Consider the following 27542-nt stretch of genomic DNA (forward strand, 5'->3'; position numbering starts at 1 on the left):
AAGTACCATCAGAGTTTGCAGTGATGGAATCCAGGCACCAACATTTTTTAAGGTCCCCTGGTGATTCCAACATGCAGTCAAGGCTGACAAGTCCAGAAGTAATCAGACTAAAGTGCATCTAAACAGCGCCCGCTTTTCCTGGGTAATCTCATCTATCTCCACGTGGGGACACCGCGCCTCCTATTCTGGCCGGACTTGTTCTTCCTTCTCAGCCGTGTCCCATTTGTACTCAAGTTCTGCCTGGCGCCGCTTCCAGAACTCCAGAAGTATGGTGACTAACAGAGAGAGAGAACAGCAGAATGTGGATCTTCAGTGATGACTGATGCTTCAGAAATCTGTACTTAATATTTATCACACTTAACACTTTGGTAAATGGTTAATAAAATCACATTTTATTTATAGGCGATACCAAAGAGAAACATGAGTTAATGCCTTTTTTTTAAGAAAAAAGAAAGTGTAGATAATTTATTGAACTTTTGGAAACAGACTAGCTCTCTAGCTCAGGGGAAAGATATTAATGTGATGGTCAGAGGCGGGTGACTGTGTGTGATACTAAAGTACCTGCTACCAGCACATTATGCCCATTAAAAACACAAATATCGGGTGGAAGGGTGGGTATAGCTCAGTGGTAGAGCACGTGCTAAGCATGTACAAGGTCCTGGGTTGAAGCCCCATTACCTCCATTAAAAATGAAAGTTAAAAAAAAAAGCACAATTAACTGTCACAATTTAAAGCACTGCACGGTCCACGCTCCAAGCCTTCTCCTCACATCCCTCTGTCTCTTCTGTCCGAAGGGCCTGAGGGTGTGGAAGGGGATGAGAATGCTTTAGCAACCCCTGCATTTCTATTTTCAACCACCCCAGTCACACAAAATTAAAATAATATTCTTAAATATGGGAAACTGCCATTTTCCTCAATCTTCGGTAAAGTAATTTTTAGAAATCATCATCCTGTTATAAGACTCGTAACTTCAAATAGTAGACAAAAACAACATGAAATGTTAATTGAAAATGTGGCTTCAGGGTAAATCCCCTAAGCCCTTCTTCCAACCAGATTGTTATCCCTAGGCCCCAACTCTAGAGAAATTGCAGAATAACCACTGTGCCCTCCACCATTATACCTGAGTCTCTACCATGCTCTGAGAATAAAGAGATAAAAGACACAGTCCCTGCTTCCAGGAGCTCCTGGGTTCACAGGAGTCATCGGAAATGATGGCTGAGGAGGCGTGTTAAGAGACCTTGGATAAAAGTCAGCAGAGGGTGCTCGGGGCAGAGAGCCGGAACTGTAGCCAAGGCTCTCCCAGAGGAGGGAAGCACTGCAGTGAGTTCTGAGATGCCCTAGAAGTGATCAGGGGAAGGTATAATATTAAGGCCATTTCTCCCTCGGGAGCTGCACATGCAAAGGAGGGAGGCCAAGGAGAGCCAGGTCCCTTCCAGGAACTGCAAATAGTCTAGAAGCGAGCACAGGTTGTGGGAGGCAGGTGAGGCAACCAGGTGGAGAGATCACAGGTGCACATCACACAGGACTCTGTGTGCCTCCAAGGTAGAGGAGACATGCAAAGTGATCTAGAAAGAGACAAGATAGAGGCAGGGAGACATATTGGCAGGTTCTTGTGAAGGCCTGATGAGTCCCCACCAGGAGGAGAGAAGAAAACATTTCAGCAGGTGGACGGATTGGCCACAGGTGTGATGGAAGGGCAGGAAGAGGTCAAAGATGCCGGCCAGCTTTCTGGCTTTGGCAGTGTCCTAAATTATAGTGCCTTTCCCTGAAATAAGAAGGGCAGGAAGAGGGGCAAGTCATGAGAGGAGACAACTGATTCAGTTCTGGCTGGGTGCCTGTGGGCTCCAGGAGAGATGTCCAGTAGGCAAATAAAAGTCTAGAAATCGGGAGAAAGTTCTAGGCTGAGCCAAGTAATTTTCCTGTTTCAAGAGGCTAATGGGTGTGAGGGGACAAGCTCACGAGAAGAGGTGTATAGGGATAGCTCTCACCATTCTGCACATGGGAAGCATCTGGGAGCCTTTAAAACATATTGCGTCCCAGACTGGAGTGGGGCCTTTGTACTGTTTATTGTTTTTTAAATACTTCTTTCCTTTTTGTGGGGGGTAGTTAGCTTTATTTACTTTAATGGAGGTACTGGGAATTGAACCCAGGACCTCTTGCATGCTAAGCACGTGCTCTACCACTGAGCCGTACCCTCCCCACCTTTTTTTGCTTTTAGACATTAGCTATACTGAGCAGTCAGGGTTGAGAATCAACCTGCAGAGAGCAGAGAGCCTTGGGGTAGAGATCAAGGAGAAGCTGCCCAGAGCCCTGCAGACCCCACCAGGGGCAGCCAGAGACGCAGGGGGCCTCGGACGGGCTGTGAGGAACGTGAACTCAACACTCCCCAAAGGCGAAGACGAAAAGCATCTTTCAAGCTCCCACTTCCCAGCAGCGTTAGTTCTGACTTTACTAGTTTTCTGGTAATTCTGAGTGAGATTAGAAATTACCTGGACATAGGGATCATATTCAAATGGTGGTTCTGACCATTCTTAGCTGCATGATTACTGATTAAAAGGTTACCCGTCTGCCACGTGTAAAATGGGGGACCTAGCACCGTGCTTGTGGGCTGCTGTGAGTGTAATGAAATGACATCAGTATAGGCCCTCCTGACTCTCAGAGGTAATTGCTACTAATGTTCCCATTTAGGACACCAAGAAACAGAGGCACAGAAAGCGTCAAACATTTGCCCAAGATGATAGTTGGGGTCAGGAATCAAGCCAATGACTTCGTGGATCCAGAGCCCAGGATTTTCTTATAAACAACAATGCACTGCCCAGGCTCCCTGCTCCAAAACCTGGCTTCCTTTGGCTCAGATCCATGGTGACTCCATGGCACAGATGTCATCACTGCCTGCCTGCCTGCCCGGTGTCTGACCCCGGCACTCTTTCCTCCGTCCCACACAGCGCTTCCTTGGGCACACCAACCCTCACGAGGCCATTGCTGTGGCTACTCGGATGTTTACACGGAAACGCAGGTGGCAGCCCAGCTTTTTGCTATAGATGCTGCTGTCAGTGGAGGCAAGGAGCTCACAGTTGGTGGGGGAGGCCACTTCTGGTCTCCTCCTTGGCTGGAGAGCTGGATGAAATCCAGTTTCCCTCTGCAACTTAGACATCCATCATGAGAGCTATGGAAGGCCGTCTGGCCTATCAACATAGAAATGATGCCCCCGCAGTCGTACTTATCATTGTAATCTCCTGGCTCCACCAGGGAGCAGAGGCCATGGCCTGTTGTCCACCAAGTTTTCTTTCCTTGCACGACAGCTACAATGGGGTGAGTTAACACCAGACCAGAAAATCTACAAAGCCCTCGTGTACAATTTCCTGACACTTGCAGGTCACTCAAATATCCCAGATCCTCCAAGTAAACAACTAGTAAGAGGAACTGAGCTGGCTTGTCTGTCAGATCCCTGATGGCAGGACTGATTTGGTCTCTCCTGCTCTCGGGATGATCCGTTCTCCTTCTGTGTGACCTTACCCGAGGGAAAGAGACTGTTCATTGTTTATGGGCTAGGGAGTATTTGTGGCTGTCTGACCAGAACCTTCAAAAGTAAAACTCTTGGTGAGAATCGAAGCATGTCACCCGCGTCTCATGAGCTCAGCTACCCAACAGCCTCATCTAGCCAAGACTGTGGCCAACACCAGGGGTCCATGCTGTTGAGAGTTGGGTCTGGAGAGCAATGCTTCCACCACTGAGAAGCTGCCCCACCACTTGTGCCCTTGTCCCCATCGAGGGGGAGGTGACGCATCCATGGGATGAAAGCCTTGAGGGCACTAGGTGACTGTGGAGCAAGCTGTGACTGCCCGGTCCTGTCCCCCATGAGACCCATGTTAGCCTCACATGCAGAAAATCACTAAAGAGACTCCTGCTTGAGTGAATGGGTCACTTATAAGCCAACTCTCTTCAGGCCGCCTAAGAAGCAACACAGTATACACAGTGAGCCACACACTCACTGATGTCCCCAAGGCTCACAGCTCCCTAATGTGACACCAGTTACCCCCAGCAAACAGAAGACCCTTACTTTATAATTGAGTTGAGAATTCTACTGCCAACAATGCCTTCCATTTTCCACTTATGAAGTTTTTTCTACTCTGTCCCCTGCTCTGCAATTGTGCAATCAGTCCAGAGCTCCTTCATGAGACAGGAGGGAAGGGGGCCGGGCACAGCCATTAAAAGAATGGCACAGCCATTAGCACCAAGATGGTGGAAAAGTCAACTCCCAGTAGATCTTGAGCTTCAATACACACTCTCCGAAATACAGCAGGATGCTAAATGGCACTCCCACAGGTGCCAGGACAGGTTCAAGGCTGACCATAAAAGGTTAAAGGATGAGTGGTGGCCCAATTTCTGGGAATCCCAATACCTTCCCCACAGCAGTTGGAATATTCCTCCCACTTATAAGCATATGAAGATACTGAGTGCATAAAAACTAACAACCCCACACCTCATGGCTGCTCTCTCTGCTAAGGGAGACAGCCGACACTATGTCTGTGAAGTGTGTATCTACTTTTACTTTAAACTGGAGCACCCAAACCCCACGCCTCATGGCTTTTCTCTTGCCTTTTGAAACAGCCCACTCTGTCTGTGGAGTATATATCTCTCTGAATAAATCTACATTTACTGAACTGTGGCTCTCTCTTGAATTCGTTCCTGTGCAAACCAAGGACCCACACTTCACGAGGTGCATCTCAGGGGCCCAAATCAGACCTGGAATACGGCCGTCCTCTCCCCCACATTTTCCTGTATCATACATTCCTTCCCAAAGTATATCACCTTGTTCACCCCAAAGTAGACAGCACTCATGTGACCTACCCTGGATCTGCTTCTGCGTGTATCATTTCTTATGTCCACTAGAACATCATCTTCATGAGGACAGGGAATTGGTTCTGTTCACAAAGGAAGCACCAGCACATCACAGGTGCAGAAGAAGTATTAGCTGAATGAATGAGCTGTGGGAAGTCCTGGGAATTCCACCTGCAACTCCTAGCCACTTGGGACCAAGCTGACTCCAGGTGCTCCCTGCTACTCATGGCTGACCTCTTGCCACCACTCCCTGCTCTGCTATCACCTGAGCCAGGATGAGCTGAGATGAGCACACACCCCTGAGATGATGGCGAATGGTTCATGTCGTTGCAACACACTCGGCCTTTGACTGCCAGGGGTTACTTAGGATGGACAAACTGAAGGCAGCCCCATGTGCACCGCCCTACGCCACAACTCACTTGAAGCACCAGGACTGCACACAGAGGAAACGCTGGTCCTTTCCAACCTTAGGAGAGGGACTATGCGTGAGAAGAGTGTCTCTGTCAACTAACAGTCTCTTTACAAGCCCAGTCTTAGAAAAGCTCTTCAAAGACATTTTTGGTATCTTCCTTGTGTTTCTGTAATCCATCTAGATTTTGTCATTTTAATCTACACATCAGAAATACAGATGCTCTTGAAATCTCTATTGATTTTCAATGAGGAAAATCCTCAATTTCCTTCTCTGCTAAGAAAATTACTGCACTTTATATAAAAAAAAGCAGCTTCCTTTCATAAGTTTCCATCTTCAAACACTTAATTTCACAAGAATCAGTGAAGCAGGACATGAAAATCATGCTGTGCTTTATCACCTACAGGTGGGCAGGGATGAAATAAATGAGTACTGATCTCATGAGACGGGAAAGCTGGGGCTGTCTTATTCCCGCTACAGATGGAAGGGTCCATATCTGTGAGGGGGAGGAAGGACCAAGAATGAGAAACCAACATTTTCTAACCCATTTCTCTTTTTCAGAGTCCCAGAAAAAACACTGTGATTTTATCAACAAAAACAAGAACATCTGCACCCTTCTCAAAGCACCCCCACAACTTTACTACTACACACGACACTCTGTCACTGACCTAAAGGTTGATGACAGCCAAGAAATTTGCAGGGATCTTATTCTGTGCTCATCCCTTTTTGTCTTTGGAACCTTATGAAATTTACCTCCTTTCCCTGAGTGTCATTTTGCTCATGCTTCAAAGGGGAGTGTAACAGTCATTCATTTGCTCAGTGTCTATTCGACAACAGGAAATGGCTTATGAAAACAACAACAAAAGCAAAACAGCAATTCTGATCTGTCCTGTCTTCCTCCTCCTCCCTGAACATGAACTTACAGGGTAAAATGGCATCTTTCACTAAATCCCGAACTTAAGGAGCAGTTCTGAAAAGGAAGTCACATGACTGCCGTGTAACTGAGAAAAGACTTGGTGAAAAAGAATGAGTTGCCAGCAAATCCTCAAAACACGTAAGTGTGCAAACCCTGGGAGCTACAGGCATGGGTGGGAGTTCCTTAGTTCCCCATTTCACAAAGCAGAGAACTTTGCAGGGTCCATGAAAGACACAGATAGCCCAGTACAACCACACCATGTTTTGGAGTATACCGAGGTCACATCGCTGCTGACCTGCACTTCTGTGTGTTCCAGAGCAAGAGCCCTGGGCGGGGGTGACTGTGTTTGAGGCTGGACAAGAACTTCCTGTTCTGTCTCTTTTGGTCTCTCTCTTCCTGCAATAAAACAACTGGTAGGACTCTGGTAAGGATCACTGCACCCACATTCTCTGGCAAAACACACACCAGGCAGCTCCAGCTGATCTGAGATAGGACTCTTCATTGATCATATATACACCAAAGTCAGGCAGAAGGCTGCCTGTGACCTTGGGAATCCAAACCAGCTTGTCCTGTTAATCAGGATATTAGACATCTAAAGAAATTGTGCACCAGATGAAGACGATACCTTTGACAGAGTTGGTGGTTATGTCCAGCAGTGTCTAAGGACAATTCATGCTCTGGCAGATGGGAGCATTTTGGTTGCTTTGAGAGTCTGCTACTGAAGCGCTGGGACATTATATTGGGCCTTGAATCTCCAGACCTCTTTATTCACAAAGGCAGAGAGTTAGGTGAGCCAGCTCAGCCTTTATTCCAACTCCCTAACCAAAAATCTTTGAGGTTGAAAATACATTTCTCAGACTCTTCTGCAGCAAGTGTTCCAGAAGTGGCTTTAAAAATGCCCATCAGAGATTGAGATTTGCAAATATTAACTACTATATATAAAAATAGCTAAAAAAACTAAATTTCTTCTGTATAGCACAGGGAACTATATTTAATATCTTGTAAAAACATTTAATGAAAAAGAATATGAAAAGGAATTCATACATATATATGTGTATATGAATGACTGGAACATTGTGCTGTGCATCAGAAATTGACACATTGTAACTGACTATACTTCAACTAAAAAAATACAGATAAATATAATGCCCATCAGCAGCATCTGAGTGTCACTGAAGGCAGAAACTCAGATGAATGGAGGCGGGGTGGTTGGAGGAGCTACGTTATTTTGCTGGGATGGATGAAGCCGGCATGACAGAGATCTAGAAAGAATGCTCACAACAGCCACTCACTTATCTGCAAGTGAGTTAGGGTAACAGCTTCCTGAAATCTTCCCCACCCGTCCTGATGGGCTAGGTGTTTGGCGTTTCTCTGGATATCACTAGGCGCAGCCTGGAACTCAAAGGTAAAAATTAAAAACTGCAGTCAGGCAGCGAAGAGTCTGGCAGGACGCGTTGGACAAAAGTAGGTCAGAATCAACAAAGAATGGGGAGGGGATAGAAAGTGTGCTGAGGACCCTGACTACAGGGGTGGATTGTCTGTGTTGAGGACTCTGAGTCAGTATGAGTAGATGGATTGGTGTGGACTAAAATGGTGGCCATTGTTCAGATAAGTGCATGATTTGGACTATGTTTATTAGAGGAAGGTATTTTTTCCCCTTCAACATTGATCATTTCTACGGAACAGAAAAATACTCTACCACACAACATCTAAGTGCAAAAGAGATGCTACGGGATGATGGTGGTATGAAAAATTTCAATTCTGCAGTTCCAAGATTTCCTTAATGAGGTTAACAGCAGTTGGTACATAAAATAAAACAAGGTACTTATAATAAAGACATTATCATATGTATATATACTTAGAGACACACATATGGTGGTATAAGTGGGCCTGAAATGTGTTCTGCATTCTGAAATCCGATGAAATAAAATCAGTATCTCAATATGCCTGCCGGCTCTATAAACATCTTTCTAATGATCACAGAAACCAAGATCATCTAGGAAATTTGAGATTTGTCTTTTCCAGTGTGAAAGTTAATATTTTTTGCTTTACTTAAAAAGCATTTTTTAATTAGGGCTGTCAGCATCCTTTGGTATATGGGGTTCAGTAGATATGTTCAGATATTCAAGATAGTGAATCAAAGCAAAGACTGAGGTTTAGACAGTAGTTAAATGCCTCACCCGTCTGATCAGCATCCACATATTACTATACTGAAAAATCTTAAAAGTGAGAACTTCATTAGAGCAACGAAAAGAGACGGAAAAAAATAGCCACAAAGTAGTGGAAGTTTTGTAACGTGTAAAAATGACAAAGGGCTATTCATGAGCATATTTTTAAAAACCCCTACACTATAATAAGAAAAATAACAAACTGACAACAGGTTGCACACTGCTCCCTGTAGGAGAATCCATGCAGATGGACTCTTATGTGAATGGGGCTGGAGCTGTAGAATTAGTTAGTCTTGCAAGTAACTCACTTAAAAACAAATGCAAATGGGATACAATTCTAGAATATCTGAGTAAAAGTCTTGGAAAACTTACTCCTCTATGAAGCAATGACAATGGCAAAATTTGTCAAAATTAACCTCTGTAGAACTCTGGAAATTAAACCAAGGCTTCCATCAATCCGGGGTATGTTTATTTGAGAAAAAAAACAAACAGCTAAATCTCCATAAAGATAGAGAGTTTTGTGGCACTGTAACTTGATCTACCCCATCCCTATATCCTCACCTAAATGGTGGCCTTTAAAAGCAATAGTCTCACAATCAAGGTAGGGGTCGAATTGATTTGAAGTTACCCATAAAATCCGTCCCCAGAGAGCTGTCACTATTTGACCTATCACAAACTCATGCTGTACAAACAGCCTGTCTCCAGTGTGTGTGTGTGGAAAACAATCAGCAGTGAGTATTTAACGTTACAACTGCCTGAGGCAGTGGTATCAGTAGAGGCTAACTAGATGTTGACTAGGAAACTTAGAAGGCAAAATTGAGTAATGAGACGTTCTGTGGGTGGAGGTAGGGTTAAAAAGCTCCAAAAAATTCTGAGAATTGTAGAAGGCCGCACACATGTGTGGCACATGGCAAGGAAAGATCTGAGGAAATCTTCAGCTTTCAACTCTGGCTGAACATGAGGTTCTGCATAAGCAAGAACTAAAGGCTACGGAAGTGCTGCAGACTGCCTGCCGGTGCTGAGGGCATCCTTCAGCACGTGGACACACAGCCACCTGGCAACAGCTCAAACGATTGGCTCCAGGCATTCAAAGAAATCACTGTCCGATCATTATTACAGTGATGACAACTAGGCTTTCTGCACACACACTGATCTCATGGCCATGCGTGATAAAGAATAGAGGCTTAACAGAATTTGTTCGGGAAAGTAAATAAATAGCTGCAGCAGCAATGACAATTGAAGCAACGATAAACCCTGGAGATGTGGAAAATCTGGCTTTCAGATCTGCCACATTGTAATATTTTAAATGTCCAGTTTTCAACAGAAAATTACAAGGTGTACAAAGAAACAGAAAAGTTTGGCCATAACAGGGGGGAAAAGTAGTCAATAGAAACTCCCTGAGGAAGCCCAGACACTGTTCTTACTAGACAAAGACATAAACAAGCAATTACACATATGTTCAAAGAGCTAACAGAAACCATGCCTGAAGAATTAAATTATGTGAACATCTCATTGTACAGAGAATATCAATAAAAAAATTTATATTAAAAACCAACTAGAAATTCTAGAGATACAAATATAATGACTAAAATGAAAACTTCAATAAGAGGTTTCTCTGTAGATATGAACTTGTAGAAGAAAAAGTCAGTTAACTTAAAACTACTGAGATTATCCAGTCTGTGGAACAGAAAGGAAAAGGAATGGAAAAAAAAATGAACACTGTGTCAGAGATAGGTGGGACACCATCAACTATACCAATACACACATAATGGGAGCGCCAGAAGGAAGGAGAGAAAAAAAGGGGCAGAAATAATATATAAAGAAATAATGGTTGAAACCTTCCCAAATTTGATGAAAACATTAATTTGTACATCCCAGCAGCTCAACAAACTTCAAGTGGTATAAACGTAGAGACATCTAAAATAGGCACATCAGACTCAGTGTGTCAAAAGGCAAGGACAAAGGATCTTGTCGGCAGAAAGAGAAAAGTGGCTCAACATATACAAATGCTCCTCAGTAAGTCAGTTGATTTCTCATCAAAAACCATGGAGACCAGAAAGCATTGGGATGGTAACGTCAAAGTGATAAAAGGAAAAGACTGTCACCAAGTATTTTATAGCCAGCAAAATGATCCTTCAAAAAAATTAAAGGAGAAATTAAGACACCCCTACAAAACAAAATCTGAAAGAATCCATTGCTAGCAGGCCTGCCCTATAAGAAATACAAAGGATAATCCAGCAGGTGTAAATGAAAGGACACTAGCCTGAAAAATATAAAGCAATAATACATGAGCAAAAAAAATAAAACAATATAAATAGAGTATTACATGTAAATGTTTTGCTCTATTTGATGTAAAGGACAACTGCATAAAACAATACTTATGAAACTGTGTAGATGTGCTTATAAATACATAAAGGTGTAATTTGTATGACAGTGACAGCATGAGGAGGTGGAGGGAAAAGATTGATACCAAAGCAAAGTTTTGATGTACAATTGAAATTAAATTGGCATTCATGTGAACTAGATTGCTTTAAAACAAGATGTTAATTATTATCTCCAGGGCAATGGAGGAGAAGTAAGGAGGAGGAAGAGGAGGAGGAGGAGGAGAAAAAAGATTATTTTATAAAATAAACAACAAATTAAAATGGCACACTTGAAAATGCCTACTTTGTACAAAAAAGTGTAGTAATAGAGGAATGGGGGGAAAAAGGACAAATAGAAAGCAGATAGCAGATGTAACTTCAACCTGATAAGAAATTACATTAATGTAAATGAATTAAACATTCTAATCAAAATACTAAATGCAGAAGTAAATGGAATAGAGAATACATGAACAACAGAGAAAAACCAACAAAAAGAAAAGTTGGTTCTTTGAAAAGATCAACAAAATTGACAAATTTTTAGCTAGTATTAAAAAAAAAGAGAGAAGATTCAAATTACTAAAATGAGAAATGTAAGGAAGGATGTCACTACTGCCCTTAGAAAAATAACAAGGAATATAAGGGAATACTATGGATAATTATATAGCCAATAAATGAGATAATCTAGATGAAATGGATAAATTCCTAGAAGGACATAAATGACTGAAGCCAATTCAAGGACAAATGGAAAACTCAAATAATCCTACAGTAAGTCGTGACGGAAATAGTAATCCAAAACATTCCCACTAGGAAATGCTAGGCCCGTATGGCTTTGCTGGTGAATTCCATCAACTACTTAAAGAAAAAACAAAAACAAAAACAAACAAAAAAAGAAAACAATGCTTCACAAACTCGTCTAAAAATAAAGAGGAGGGAACACTTCCCAATTCATTCAATGAGACTAGTATCACACTGATACCAAAAACAGACAAAGGCATCACAAGAAAACTAAAGACTATCTCTTATGAATTATAAATGCAAAAATCCTCAACAGAATACAAGCAAATCCAATCCAGTAACATATAAAATAGACCACAATTAAGTGGGATGTATCCAGGTATGCAGAGACAGTTCAACATACAAAATTCAATTCATGTAATACACCATATTAATAGAAAAATGGATAGAAACTAGGAATAGAAGAGAACTTCCTCAACTTGACAGAGAACATCGGTGAAAAACCTGGAGCAAAGATCATACATAATGTTGAAAGACTGAATTATTTCCTCCCACAATCAACACTGTACTAGAGGTTCTAGTCAAAGCAACAAGACAAAGAAAATAAAGACTCTAGATTAGAAAGAAAGAAATAAAACTGTTTCAATTTCAGATGACATGATATTATATATTGAAATCACAAGGAATCCACAAAGAAAAAATTAGAGAAAAGAAAAAAAATCCTATTAAAATTAATAACCCATTCTGACCAAAATTGTAAGACACAAATCAATATATATAAAGTAATTATATTTCCATACAACAGCAGTGAATAATCTAAAAATAAAATGAAGGAATCATTTTCATTTACAATAGCATCAAAAAGAATAAAATACTTAGGAATATTAAGAACAATATGTGAAATACTGAGGAAAATGTCTGAAACTTGGATATTGAAAACTAAAATACTGCTGATAGAAATTAAAAATGACCTAAAATAAATGGAAAGCTCTTCTGTGTTCATGGATCAGAAGCCTTATTATTGTTAGTATGGCCATTGTCCTCAAAATGACCTATAGATTCAATGCAACTCTGGCTTTTGGGCAGAAATGAACAAGCTGATCCTAAAACTAATATGGAAATGAAAGATACCCAGAATAGTCAAAACAGTCTTCAAAAAGAACAAAGTTTTGAAGTTTCCAATTTCAAAACTCACTAACAAACTGTAATCCATACAGTGTGGTACTTGCATAAATGACACACAAGTAGATTGAGAGAAAAGAATTGAGAGTCCATAAACAAACCCTTACACGTAGCCATTTAATTTTTGACAAAGGTGCCATGACAATCCAATGGGGAAAAGATAACCTTTACAAAAATGATGCTGGGACACCTGAACATACACCTGGAAAGAAAGAAAACTGAACTTTTATCTTAACACCATTTATGAAAGTTAACTGAAAATAAATCACCGACCTGAAACTACAAAACTTTTAGAAAATGAACAATGAGAAAATCTTCAGGACTTTGGATTACAAATACTTGTAATAAATGACACCAAAAGCACAAACAACAAAAGAAAAAAAATCAAGTAAACTGGACTTCAGTAAAATTAAAAACTTCTGTGCTTCAAAGGACTTCATCAAGAAAGTAAGAAGACAATCCACAGGATGGATGAAATTATTTCCAATATTTTCCCTGATAAGGGACTTTTATCCAGAATAGACAACGAAGACTTAAGACATCACAATACAAAGACAAATACAATTAAAATGGGCAAAGTATTTGAATTGATGTTTCTCCAAAGAAGACATACAAAAGGGAAATAAGCACATAAAAAGATGTTCAACATCAGTAGGCATTAGGGAAACAGAAATCAAAAGCACAATGGCATGCCAATTCATACCAACTAGGATGACAAATATATATGATATATGATATATAAATATGTATCTATAAACCCGATAATGAAAAGTGTTGAGGTTGTGGAGAAACTGGACTCCTCATACATTACTACTGGAAATATAAATGGTGCAGTCACTTTAAAAATTACTTCAGCAATTCCTCAAAATATTAAAAGTAGAATACATCCCAGCAATTCCATTTTTTGATACTTCCTGAAGAAAACTGAAAACATGTGCTCACACAAAAACTTGTCCATGAGCATTTACGGCAGAATTATTCATCATCAACTGATGGATGGATAAGCAATGTGGAGTATTTATAACAATGGCATATTACTTGAACACAAAAAGGAATTTGGGGACTGATATATGCTACACCATGGATGAGCCTTGACAATGTCACACTAAATGAAAGATGACAATCAAAAAAGGCAGCATACTGTATGGTTCTACTTATATGAAATGCCCAGAACAGGCAAATCCGTAGAGGCAGAAAGTAGAATGGTGGCTGCTTGGGGCTAAGGGAAAGGAAGGTTAGGGACTGACTTACTAAAAGGTACCGGTTCCTTTTGGGGTTGATGGCTACAAAGCACTGAAATGTACTTAAAACCCTAATGCACACTTTCGAAGGCTGCATTTTATGGTATGTGAATTATATCTCCATAAAGTTGTTATTCTTGAAGCTGAGCCCACCTATGCAGCAACTGGCACAGCACTGACTGCGGCAACCTGAGGGTATGATATTCTTGCTGATGGACACTGTGAATAACACAGACGAGGGGGCCAACAGGGCAAGCTGAGTTCGTGAAACAGGACAAAGACACAAAGACCTCTCAATAAAACCATTGAGTGCACAGTCTCTAGGAGAACACATCATTGCTTTTTAAATCTTTTTGTATCTGTTTTATTTTCTATTACCTATTTAATCTTTACTTTTTAAACAGTTGTATATTTTTACAGTTCTCATTTCATTTTTAATTCTCTTGGTTTTGATCTGTTATTGATTATTCACAGGTTTCAAATATTGTGTTCTGATTTTTTTCTTCTTTTTATTAAGGCTTTTAAAAGACATCACAACTTGACTGCTATTCTGTTTCAACTTGCTCTTCTATTATTGATTATACACAGTTTTCAAACCTCCTTTTCCTCCATTCTTTTAAAATTCTCTCTCTCTCTCATTTTTAAATTTTATTCCCACATAGGCTTTCGATAGATAAACAAATAAACTCCTTTAAGGACCACAATAGATAACTGATACTCCTTAAGCCACAGTGCCAGATATATATGAGCAGTATGAAAAAGCAGAGGAAGTATTCCCAATTAAAAGAGCAAGAGAAATCCCCTGAAAGAACGATCAATGAAATAGACATTGATGGCCTACTAGATCAACATTTCAAAAAAGAAGTGATCAAGTTACTGAAGGAACTAAAAGAGATAGTGTTTAGAGACATAAAATATGTCAAAAACAAAATAGAAGCTGTAAAAAAGAGCCAAGTAAAATTGGTAAATTCATTGGCTGAAATGAGATCTGACCTAAAGGCTGTAAATAATCAGGCTAGATAATGCAGAGGAACGAATAAGTGACCTAGAAGACAGGACAACAGAAAGCACCCAATCAGAACAGCTGAGAGAAAAACAAATATAAAACAATGAAAACAATATAAGGAACCTATTGGATAATATAAAGCATGCCAATCTATGGAAAATAGGGGTTCTAGAATGGGAAGAAAGAACAAAGGGGATGAAAAAGGTATTTAAAGAAATCATGACTGAAAACTTCCCAAACCTAAAGAAGGAATCAGACACCAAAGCAGAGGAGGCTCAGAGGTTCCCAAACAGGAAGAGCCTAAAGAGACCCACACCAAGACATATCATAATCAAGATGGCCAGATTGAAGGATAAAGAAATGATCCTAAAGGCAGCAAGAGAAAAACAAAGAGTGATTTACAAGAGAAGGCTCTCAGCTGATTTCTCTACAGAAACACTACAGGCCAGAAGGGAGTGGCAAGATATATTCAAAGTCCTGAATGAAAAAACAGATGCAGCCTACGATACTTTCTGCAGCAAGTCTATCCTTTAGAATAGAAGGAGAGATATAGATTTTCACAGAGAAGCAAAAACTAAAAGACTTTAGCAACACTAAACCCATGCTAAAAGGAATATTGGAAGGTCTACTCTAAATAGAAAAGAAGAAGGATGCTACAGAAATGAGAACTCATAACTGGAAAGGTGATAACTACCATGAAGTACAAATAGAATAAACATGAAATTGTAAAAGAAGACATCTAAATCATTGAGTGGGAGAGGGAAGCAAGAAAATATAGAGTATTTTTTCTTTCTTCTTTTTTTTTTAAAATTTTTGTTGTCAGTAGGATGGGTTTGAGATTACATTACTATCTGTTTAGTACACATAGTTAGAGTAATTGGTTAACAGACTTACAAAAAAGTGTAACTACAAGCCAAAAACTTACAAGTGAGTCAGAAAAACTAAATACAATCCAAGATAATACAAAGGAAAATAACCATACCACAAAAGGAAGAAGAAAGGAACAGAGAAGAACTACCAAATCAACTGCAAAAGTAAATTCAAAATAGCAATAAACACTCATCTATCATTAATTACTGTAAATGTTAATGGACTAAATGCTCCAGTCAAAAGACAGAGTGGCAGACTGGATAATAAAGCAAGAACATTCAATACACTGCATTGAAGGGACACACTTTAGGGAGAAGGACACATATAGTTTGAGAGTGATTAGATGGAAAAGGATAGTCCATGAAAATCGAAACACCAAAAAAAGCAGGTAAAGCAGTACTGATTTCAGACAAAATACACTTTAAAACAAAGGCCATAAAGAAAGATAAATAAAGACATTTTATGATTAAAGGAGCAATACAAGATGAGGATATTATTATCATTAATATATATGCACCCAACATGAGCACCTAAATACATAAAACAAAAAACTACTAACAGAGATAAAGGGGGAAATTGATGGGAATACAATCATTGTCAGAAAATTTAGCACCACATTAACATCACTAGACAGATCTTCCAGACAGAAAATAAATAAGGCAACAGAGAAATTAAATGATACAAGAGAAAAATTAGATTTAGTGGATATTTTTAGAGCATTACAAACCCCCAAAATAGGACATACATTATTTTCAAGTGCATGTGGAACATTTTCTAAGATTGGTCATGTACTTGGTCACAAAAGAAGCCTCAACAATTTTAAGAAGATAGAAATTATCTCAAGCATCTTTATTGACCACAAAGCCATTGAAACCAGAAATCAACTACAGAGAAACAAAGGAGAAATAAAGGGAAGCACAAAGATTAAACAACATGGTATTTAAAAAAACCATTAGGTCAATGATGAAATCAAAGTTGAAATTAAAGAATACCTTGAGACAAATGAAAATTAAAACACAACCACACAAAACTTATGTGACGCAGCATAACAGTGCTAAGAGGAATGTTTAGGGCGATACAGGCCTTCCTCAAAAAAGAAGAACAATATCAAATAAACAATCTAACCCACCAGCTAAAAGAACTAGAAACAGAAGAGCAAAAACACCCAAAAGTCAGCAGAAGGAAGGAAATAGTAAGGATCAGGGAGGAAATAAATAAAATAGAGTTTAAAAAAATAAAGAAAATAATCAATCAAACCAAAAGCTAGATTTTTTAAAGAGCAAATTAAATCAAAAAACGTCTGGCCAAACTCACAAAGAAGAAAAAAGAGAGAGCACAAATTTGCAAAATAAGAAAGGAAAATGGAGAAATTACAACAAATAACATAGAAATACAGAATATCATATGACAATATCATGAAAAACTACATGGACAAAAATGAATAGCCTAGAGGAGATGGACAAGTTTCTGGAAACATACAGCCCATCAAGACTGAATCAAGAAGATACTGACCACTTGAACAAACCAATCACTAGGACTGAAATCGAAGTAACAATAAAAAACCTCCCTACAAATAAAAGTCCAGACTGGACAGCTTCACCGGGGAATTCTGCCGCACATACAAAGAAGAACTCATACCAGTCCTTCTCAAACTCTTCCAGAAGATTGAAAAGAAGTAATATTCCCAAACTCATTCTATGAAGCCACCATCACCCTGATACCAAAACCAGGTAAAAACACCACCAAAGAAGAGAATTACAGACCAATATCACTGATGAACACAGATGCAAAAAGTCCTTACCAAAATACTAGCAAATAGAATCAAACAGCACATAAAAAAGATTATATATCATGCTCAAATGGGGTTCATCTCAGGGACATAAGTGTGGTTCAACATATGCAAATCAATCAATGTAATACTTCACATCAACAAGAAAAAGGACAAAAACCACATGATCATCTCAAAAGATGCAGAAAAGCATTTGATAAAATTCAACACCCATTTATGATAAAAATCTCACCAATGTGGATATTGAGGGAACATAACTCAACATCATAAAAGCTATATATGGCAAACCTACAGCCAGCATAGCACTCAACAGTGAAAAACCCAAAGATTCCCACTAAAATCTGGGACAAGACAAGGATGCCCACTATCACCACTCCTATTCAACATAGACTTTGAAGCCCTGGATAGAGCAATCAGGCAAGTAAGAAAAGTAACAGGGGTCTAAATTGGATAAGAAGTGGTAAAAGGTGACACGATACTGTATCTTAAAAACCCTAAAAGGTCCACACAAAAACTACTAGAGCTGATCGAAGGATTTATCAAGGTAGCAGGTTACAAGATTAATGTTCCAAAATCAGTTGCATTTCCTTACACTAATGATGAATCAACAGAAAAAGAAGTAAAGAAACAATCCCCTTTAAAATAGCACCCAAAGTAATAAAATATCTAGGAATAAATCTAACCACAGAGGTTAGAGAATTATACACAGAAAACTATAAACCATTGGTGTAGGACATTAAAGAAGACTTTAAAAAATGGAAAGGTATCCCATTCTCTTGGATTGCAAAGATCAATATTGTTAAAATGGTCACACTGCCCAAGGCAATCTACAGATTTAATGCAATCCCTATCAAATTACCCCTGACATATTTCATAGAACTGGAACAAATCACAATAAAATTTATATGGAACCATCAAAGACCTAGAATTGCTAAAGCATTACTGAAGAGAAAGAAAGAGCCTGGAGGAATAACTCTCCCAGACTTCAGACAATACTACAGAGTTACAGTCACTAAGACAGCATGGTATTGGTACAAAAACAGACATATAGACCAATGGAACAGAATAGAGAGCCCAGAAATAAACCCACAAATTTTGGTCAACTAATCTTCGACAAAGAAGGCAAGAATATACAATGGAATAAAGACAGTCTCTTCAGCAAGATAAACATAAAAGATAAGATACAATAAACCTCCTAGAAGAAAATACAGGCAAAATATCTGACATACATCTCAGAAATGTTCCCCTAGGGCAGTCTACACAAGCAATAGATATAAAAGCAAGAATAAACAAATAGGACCTAAAGAAACTTACAAGCTTCTGCACAGCAAAGGACACCATAAGTAAAACAAAAAGACAACCTACAGAATGGGAGAACATTTTTGCAAATGAAACTGACAAAGGTTTGATCTCCAGAATATATAAGCAGCTCATATGACTTAATAAGAAACAACCAAATAACCCAATCCAAAAATCGGCAGAAGACCTAAACAAGCAATTCTCCAAAGAAGACATACAAATGATCAATGGGCACAGAAAAAAAGGCTCAGTATCACTAATTATCAGAGAAATGCAAATCAAAACTACAATGAGGTATCACCTCAAACCAGTCAGAATGGCCATCATTCAAAAATCCACAAATGACAAATGCTAGAGAGGCTGTGGAGAAAGGGGAAACTCCTACACTTCTGGTGGGAATGCAGTTTGGTGCACCCGCTGTGGAAAACAGTATTGAGTTTCCTCAAAAGACTAGGAATACACTTGCCATATGACACAGGAATCCCTCTCCTGGGCATATATCCTGAAGGAACCCTACATCAGGATGACACCTGCACCCCAATGTTCATAGCAGCACTATTTACAATAGCAAAGACATGGAGACAGCCTAAATGTCCATCAACAGATGACTGGCTAAAGAAGTGATATATTTATACAATGGAATACTACTTGGCCATAAACACTGAAAATATAGGGCCACTTCCAACAACATGGATGCTCCTGGAGAATGTTATTCTAAGTTAAGTAAGCACGGTAACAAGGAATAAAGAGAAGTTACCTCCAGGTACAGTTATTTTGATTAAAATATACATACAGAAAGTAAGTCACCCCCACGACTGCTGCCAGGAGGAGCATCTGAGTGTAATAGCCCAGCCAAGCAAAGTAGATTCCGACCTTCTCTCCGTAAAATTTCCTGCAGAAAGACAAAAGGTAGTTTCAGAAGACACACATAATCTCTTTGTAACTTCATCCTCATGTTAATTTCTTTTTTCTTTTTTTTTGTGGAGGGGGCATAATTAGGTTTATTTATTTGTTTTTAAATGGAGGCATTGGGGATTGAACCCTGGACCTTATGCATGCTAGGCATGCACTCTACCACTGAGCTATACCCTCCCTCCATCATATTAATTTCTGATTGTAAACCAAGGGGGCTTTAAGTTTAAACCTCTGAGTCCATTCACGCTTAAAACATGTGTTTTCATAGCATCCCCCAAATTCTACCGTGAAATAAGAAGTATTTTACATATCATAGGAGTACAGATCACTGGTTCACCTGCTGAAGAGAGATAAATGAGAACAGAGCAAAGGAGGGGACGAGGTTGACTCTGGAGCAGATGCAGGGGATCATCACCACTCACTGGACAGTCTGGCACATTCAACAAATCCCCCCAAAGATCATTCTTAACAGGCTTGACACAAGTGGACATCAACAAGTGGCTCAGTCATCTGCTCCTGCCTTATCTCGGGAACTTCCCTGAAGCAAATGCATCGTAAACCACAGATAATAAGGAAATGTCTGATAATAATAACAACTGGGAGTGCAATTTCCCTCTGAAAAAATATTTATAAAACTCATTGTGGGAATGGGAGAGGGCAGGAGGGATGTGACTGAGGAAGGTACTGCCCTGTATTCTTTGTATCTAGCACGTCTGTTGTCCCTAGGTTTTAAAAACTGTTCAATGTTTCTCAGTTAATCTTGAGTAGATGGAACAGGCCAGGGAGGCAAGATTAGAAGAAATGAGGCAGGGCACGGAGCGGTGCCAGGCTGGCCCTGAAAGGGAGACAGACACAGAGGGTTTAGGAATGAGGCGGAACAATGAGACGGCTGCTCAGGTGTGTCTTGCTGTTGCTGATACTTCCCTCAAATGGCTCATTACTGACTCGGCAGTTCTTGGTAAAACCTGTGGATTTCTTCAGCTCTGAGTTCTCTCTGAGGCTTCCGGCTCAGTCTGGAGCTCACCCCTAGGGGGGACTCAGCTCTGAGAACAGCCTGCAGTCCTGGGAAACTTCACGCAGGAAACCCCTTGGGGTGGACCAGCGCTCACAGGGCTGCTATGAGACCAGCTCCATCGTCAGAGACCTGGGCGTGGACCATTCCATGGGGAAAAGGGCTGAGCCCGATGCCAAATCAGATAGGAGGGACAAAGTGTGTTCATTCTCATGTGACTAGGCTTTGTGGCCTGGCTCACAGATGGAAGGCTCAGGATGGTGTCTCGCAGAGAAAACCCTGGCAATGGGTTTGAGATGTCTTGGACTCTTTCTTGTTAAGCTTTTTGTAATAAATTCTTATCAAATATCCGTCCTGAAAATGCCACATTCAAAACTGAAAGAATGTTAGAAGTTGCCTGCTCCAACTGCCCAATGGTAAACACACCCTGCTACAGTTAGAGCAGGTCAGGCAGCCTCTGCCTGGATTTTAACAGTGACGGGGAGTTCATTATTTACAAAGGTTACATGTCGGTAAGAAGGTCAGAGTTTTTGAACTTTAAAAAGATGTCGCCCCCTAGTCCTTGCTGAAACGCTAGGAATAATGAGGATCCCTTCAAATGTATTTTGTCTGATTGTTATCCCTCTCTGTCAAAAACACCCCAATTCTTAATATCAAATTTTCAAAATTCATCTTTAATTTCTTTTTATCAAAATTATACCATATATTCCTTAAAGAGTCAAACAGTTCTCGAACACCAATTGGAAAAAGGAGCAGTTCCCAACAACCGCCCCATTTCCTGGCCAGAAGCAACCACGTTCAGCTCCTACTGCTGACTCCTGGAATAATTACTCCCTATCTCTGACTAGTATCCTTGTAACGCAGCCTACTGACTTTTTCAGCTTTATGTATCACCTATTTAACTTTGTATTTTGGAAAATGAGGATTAAGCTCTCTTTCAAACCCCATCTCATCTACACACCCAAAACTTCATTTTTCCAACCTTTTGATACAATTACATTATAATTTTGATCAGATCAGTAGCCTTGCTTTACATTATTAGCTCTCTGTACAGACTGTTCACAGCTGTAGCAAGTTGGCTGCTAGGCTAACTTTTTTCTTCCCTACGTTGTTTTCCCTGGAGTTAATAATTGTGTTGGTGGTTCATAGCTTAGATTTCTGTGCACTTAACAATTCAACCCCAGACCTTCCCCTGATGAATAACTTTCTCAATACTTTCCAATACATTGTCTACAAATTTCATCTCCTTGAATAAATCTCTTCAGATCTCCTTCAATCTTGATTAACGACATGCTAGTCTTGTCACAGACCTCAAGGGGCCACTAATGGGAAGAAACAAAGGGAACACATGGACCAGGAGCAGGGAACAGATCAACATATTTCCCTTAGCAAAACATACTTAAAATAGTGGGAAAATTGTTTTCTTTACAAACACAGACACAAACCCCAAAACCCCATAAAGAATGATTAAAGAGCCGTAAAACCCATTGCCCTGCCATCAAATTCTGTATAACAAAACAAAAATAACAGAAGGAAAATATCATATAAATATGAATCTCAAGGGGGATGGGGTACACTCAGTGACAGAGTGTGTGCTCAGCATGCATAAGGTCCTAGATCAATCTTCAGTACCTCCATCAGAAAAAAAATTAAAAAGAAAAGAAAAATGTTTTAACTTTAAATATTTACATATGTACAAACATCCTCTTTTAAAACTGTGTTCTACCGAATAACCCGATTTAAGGAGAAAGTGCCTCTTCATGACTGTGATCCTGCTGAAAATTGAGGGAGGAAATTAGAGTATGACCACATGAAATAAAATCCCTTATGAAACAATGATCCCGGGTGACAATCATTATTGGCTGCTGTCATCAAAAAATGAAAGTCAACTGGAAATTATGTACCTTATGACAGGAGTACAAAACTTCACATAACAAGTATTCTTGCACAAAGTTGAACCTCAATCAGATCAAGCTTTTAGGGAAGGATCAAATCACTTAGCTAAAGCAAATACATAGGATGGAGAAACAAGTCTAACACCACAGGGGAGAATGAATTCAGCCAAACAGGTAATAGAGAACCCCTCAGTAATTTCAAGGAAAATGAGAAACAGGAAAATTTTCGATTAGAACCCACTTGAGACATATACCAGCTGCAATGTCTGAACCTAGTCTGGATCCCGATTTCAATCCCAAAACTACTTAAAAGTGTATTTTTGTGACAATTAGGGAATTACTTTGTAACCCTAAATAAAACAGGAATATTTCAATTGTATTTGAAAGAGATCTTGTCATTTCACTAATGAAAGGTTAAGCTATGTAGGATTGTCTTCAAAATGATCCGGTAGTGGGGGAGGGGAGGAGGTGGAGATGAAAGATGCAACGGCAGTGACTCTGAGTTTATAATTCTGGAGCTGGGTGACTGATACCGGCAGGCTGGCTGTGGTCTTCTCTCTACTTCTGTACATGTTTGAATCTTTCCATAAAATGTGAAACAAACAAAAAGACTTCAGTGTTTTAAAACCCTCACTTTGAAGGTTAAGAGGTTTGCCCAAGTAGGTGGGCACCTGCATGGGGCACTGAGATTAGGAAGATCAGGCACCTGGCTCCAGGCCGACCTGGGCCTACCTTGACCCTCCTCTTCTCCTCAGCATCCACAGCCAGCCAATGACTGTATCCTGTCAGGTCCACTCCCCAAACGAATTTCTCCCTGGCTCCCACCATCTCTCATCTGGCCCACTCCAAGAGCCTCCTATGGGGCCTCCTTGCTTCCTGGGTCCCTGCAATTCATTCTCCACATTATCTTTGCAAATTGTGGGTGAGAGAAAATTACTTTAGTGCTTAAACTACCATGACTGCTTCTCACTGCGCTTAGAGTCTACACTCCTTTCCATGCTCCTGATGCCCTTCTAAGCCTCGCGTCTCATCCCTCTCACCAGCGCTGGCTCCAGTATCTCCTCAAACCTGCTGAGCACATTTGTGCCTCGGGGCCAATGGACAAGCTGCCTCTATTCCTGGGGTGACTTTTCCCAGATCCTCAAAGTCCAGCCTCCTTATCACCATCTCAGCTCACATGTAACCTACGCAAATATAGCTTTCTTGACTCACTTCCCCCCAAGTCACCAATCTCAACAGTGTTATTTCCTTCATTTCAATCTGACATTGTTTCCTTATTCACCCGATGATTTTTGTTTGCTCGGTTGTCCTTGGCCTCCCTCCCCCCAGCAGCCTTGCCCAAACAGCATAAGCTCCCGGGGAGCAGCCGGCACTGCTGCTCTGAGAAGACACATGCGGAGCGCGACATTACAGTCACATGGTGTAGTGAATCGTTGTCGAAAATCAGATATAGCAAAGCAGTGAGAATTTCTCTCTTATTTTATAATTTAAGTGAAATCTAACATTTACTCCTGTTTAATGAAGAATTTGGTAGGTCTTTATTCCCAGTTCCTGGACAGCAACCCCTAAAGCCTTGAAATTTCCCAAGATAGGAGTGTCTTTGCTATTCATGGTGGACCCCTGTTTGGCTTGTGTTCATGGGATAACTCAGGATGGGGACTGGCCAGCCAGAGACACCAACCATGTGTTTAGAGGAGTGGGGCTTTGAGCTTTGTGACAAGTGAGTGACCACCAGGAGAGGAAGGGTCTCAATGGTTAGGGCTAAGGAAAGGTTTGAGTTACAGTTAGGGTTTGGGTTAGCCATGTCGGTAGTGATCCAATAAATCATGTCTTTGTAATAAAGCCTCCAGTAAAAACTTGGGGCAACAAAGCTCAGAGGTCCTGTGAGCTTCCTGGTTGGTAACACTGTTGGAGGACTGTCACCCTCAGATGCCATGAGGACAAACCTGAGCCCTTCCCACTGGAGTGCTCTCCACAACAGCTCACCTGAGGAGATCTAAGGGCTGCTTCTTGTCTATGCTTCGAGGAGGAGCCCATTCCCTGTACAGAACGCCCTGTTCGCTGGGGCAGCTGAGGTCCTCTGACGGAGGCTGAAGATGCCCTGGGAAGCAGAAGCAAACAGGTGAGCGTCACTGTCACCACGTGATCCCATGTTCTGTTGATAATACGTGGTGCTATCACTTTGTGGTCATTTGTAAATAAGGGGCCCTCACTTGCCAGAATGTATGGAGGTACCATATAATTTTTCATAATTCTCACCCAGGATTAATACTAACACCTTGAGGGTCATTTGCAAACGTGGGTAGAAAGGAACGCTTGGATGTTACAGTCCTGGAACCACAGTGGGAACCTGGTGAGAGACTTGCAGGTGCTTAACGTCCTACAACCGGGCCAGTCTTCCACAGCAAAAAACTAGGCCACCCAAGGGCCCAAACTGCTGCAGTGGAGGGACACCTGACGGTCCAGCCCCCTCCTTGGACAACCAGAGGAACCTGGACTCTGGCTGATAAGGGGCAGGGTCAATTCTAAAACCCAGGTTTTTTTGTCCACACAATTCAGTAGTTATTTGGTGACAGCGCATGGAATATAAACAACCAAGAAACTTCACATGATGTTATACATTTAGCTTACTTAAGAAACATCATTTAAATCCAGTAATTCTCCTTCCCACCTGACCTACTTTCCATTCTCCTGTACTAGAACCAGATTATTACCCACCCAGCCTTAACATGAGTCCTGACTCTACTTAACTCCCTCCCAAACACCACATGAGATGATTCCTCAGCCTGGATGTGGGACCAGCAATTACAACAGGCTTTAGTGGAAAAGAACTGGTTGTGTGCAGATGCCAACGAAACACTGTAGAATCCTGGTGTCCAACATTATTAATCATGACAGCTGTTTGCAAGTGTCCCCAAAGTTCATGTCAGACTCTCACTGCTAATTTTGCTGGGACATAAATATGAAACATGTGGACTGCTGGGCTGGACTGCTATGTTGGGTCTCTGATCCAGGAAGCTCAGTGTCTGCTCCCTGCACCCAGCTCCCTGTTCTGTTCATGCATGTGCATCAAGCAGCTGTTTAGTGTCCATTTTAATATCTTAAACAGTGCATTTCAGTATTGTCTTCATCCACACATACGTGTACCACAGAGTACTAATGATCAATCTCAGTCTTTGCTTTCTTTGGTCGTAGAGAGTCAGATAAATGGATAGCAAAGATAACAAAGTCATAGAGCACTATAATATAGTATTTCCTTTATTTCAATGTCAGGATTTATTTAAAGAGCTTAGATATAACATCCTTGCAGTTATGGCATCATTCATCGTCTGAAGCTCTTACATTTTAAAAATGTCATTTCATGCAAGATGTTTTCAGTTAGAGAAATGCTCCTGAATTTGAGGGGTTGCTGTCATCTCAGACGGAGTCCCTAAAAAATGTCAACACTCTGCAGTATTGCCATCATGACAAGAACCCAGAGAGATGAAATTTGGAAAGCCCTGTGGCTTCCTACTGCACAGACAGAAAATGATATTTCAGAGGGAAAAATCCTGAATTACAGAAAATGATAAATGAAATGGTCTAACATGCATTTCCCTTACAAAGAACTAATACTCCTTTGGTTGATAATAACATCTGTCAGTAATTATGAAAAGAGCTGACTGATGCATAGTACTTACTATTAGCCAGGGCAGTTCTAACATTGACACAGAAATTTTAACCCCCATAGCAACTCTACCAGGTAGGTATTATTATTATCCCCATTTTATTGATGAGGAACTTGATAAACACAGAGGCTAAATGACTTTTACAAGGTCGACAGCGAGAGACCAGCACAGGTGTTCCAGCCTGAGTCTACGCTCTTGGCCTCTTTTCTTTCTTTTTTTTTTTTTTTTTTGGTGGTGGGGAGATAATAAGGTAATTCTGGTGGGGGTGGGGAGGAAATTAGGGTTATCTGTCTATTTTAGAGGAGGTGTTGGGGGCTGAACCCAGGACCTTGTGCGTGCTAAGCATGCACCCAGTTACTTAAGCTGTACCCTCCATTCTCGAGTCTATGCTCTTAGCTGCTAATCCGCACCACCCCACACGGTAACTCTGGGGGAACTACAGTTCATTCATTCACTCACTCGTTAAACTCAGCCTTCCCGGTGCCTGGGATTCCACAGTGAACAAGACAACATGTTTCCTGCCCTAAATGAGCTTGTCGCCTCCTGACATATTATCTTCATTTTACCCAGGAAGAAACAAGGTCAAGAGGATTAGTCTTTTCCTGTTAACACCTGAGGAGACATGAGGTGCTTTATTTAATTTCTGCCATTTGACTTACACATGGGGAGGGAAAGCTGCCTTGCAGATCCCGGAGCTCACTAGCCTGTTAATCCAGAAATTTTTAACACTGTCCCTTACTTGATACTTGATCTGGGAAAGGATGAAGTAAACCTAAAAATATTCTAAGAGAGTGTGTGGTTTATACAGGATAACAAACCAGCCACTGTTTACTATCCTAACAGGAATCTGAAGGTATATTTCTTTTCTTTCTATTTTTTCATTTTTATGGGCAGCTTTTAAAAACCAAATCAAACCAACCCAACCAAATCACTGATAATTCAACAGCAGGTTCTAAATCACCCCCAAGACAGCAGCTAAACTCGGTTTAGACTTACAATGCGGCTTCTGGTGGCTGGATTGAAGAATGTATCTCTATCCTGAATATATTAGTCATTCATGCAGCTCTTCACAAATAGGGCAACGAAAAATTCTTGCTCTGTCTTAATGATACTTTCATCTACTTGGAGGACTTCCATAAAACTTCTGAAATTATCAAAGGCTGAGGACCAGGTTTTCAGATCATTGGGCTTCAGAGGCAATTTGATGTGCAGTGTCTCAGCGTATGTACAGA

The 27542-nt window shown here is 40.5% G+C and overlaps 1 long non-coding RNA gene across 1 annotated transcript; it reads right to left on the reverse strand.

The window, feature by feature from the left end:
• LOC140693157 (uncharacterized) lies at positions 1-27542 on the reverse strand. Its single transcript, XR_012068865.1, has 4 exons — positions 27307-27542; positions 24629-24743; positions 19614-19712; positions 1-275 (listed from the first exon to the last, which is right to left on the reverse strand). It is a non-coding gene; the product is annotated as an uncharacterized lncRNA (long non-coding RNA).

The sequence above is a fragment of the Vicugna pacos genome, unplaced genomic scaffold (genome assembly GCF_048564905.1).
Source record: "Vicugna pacos unplaced genomic scaffold, VicPac4 scaffold_19, whole genome shotgun sequence".
NCBI classification, from domain to species: Eukaryota; Metazoa; Chordata; class Mammalia; order Artiodactyla; family Camelidae; genus Vicugna; species Vicugna pacos.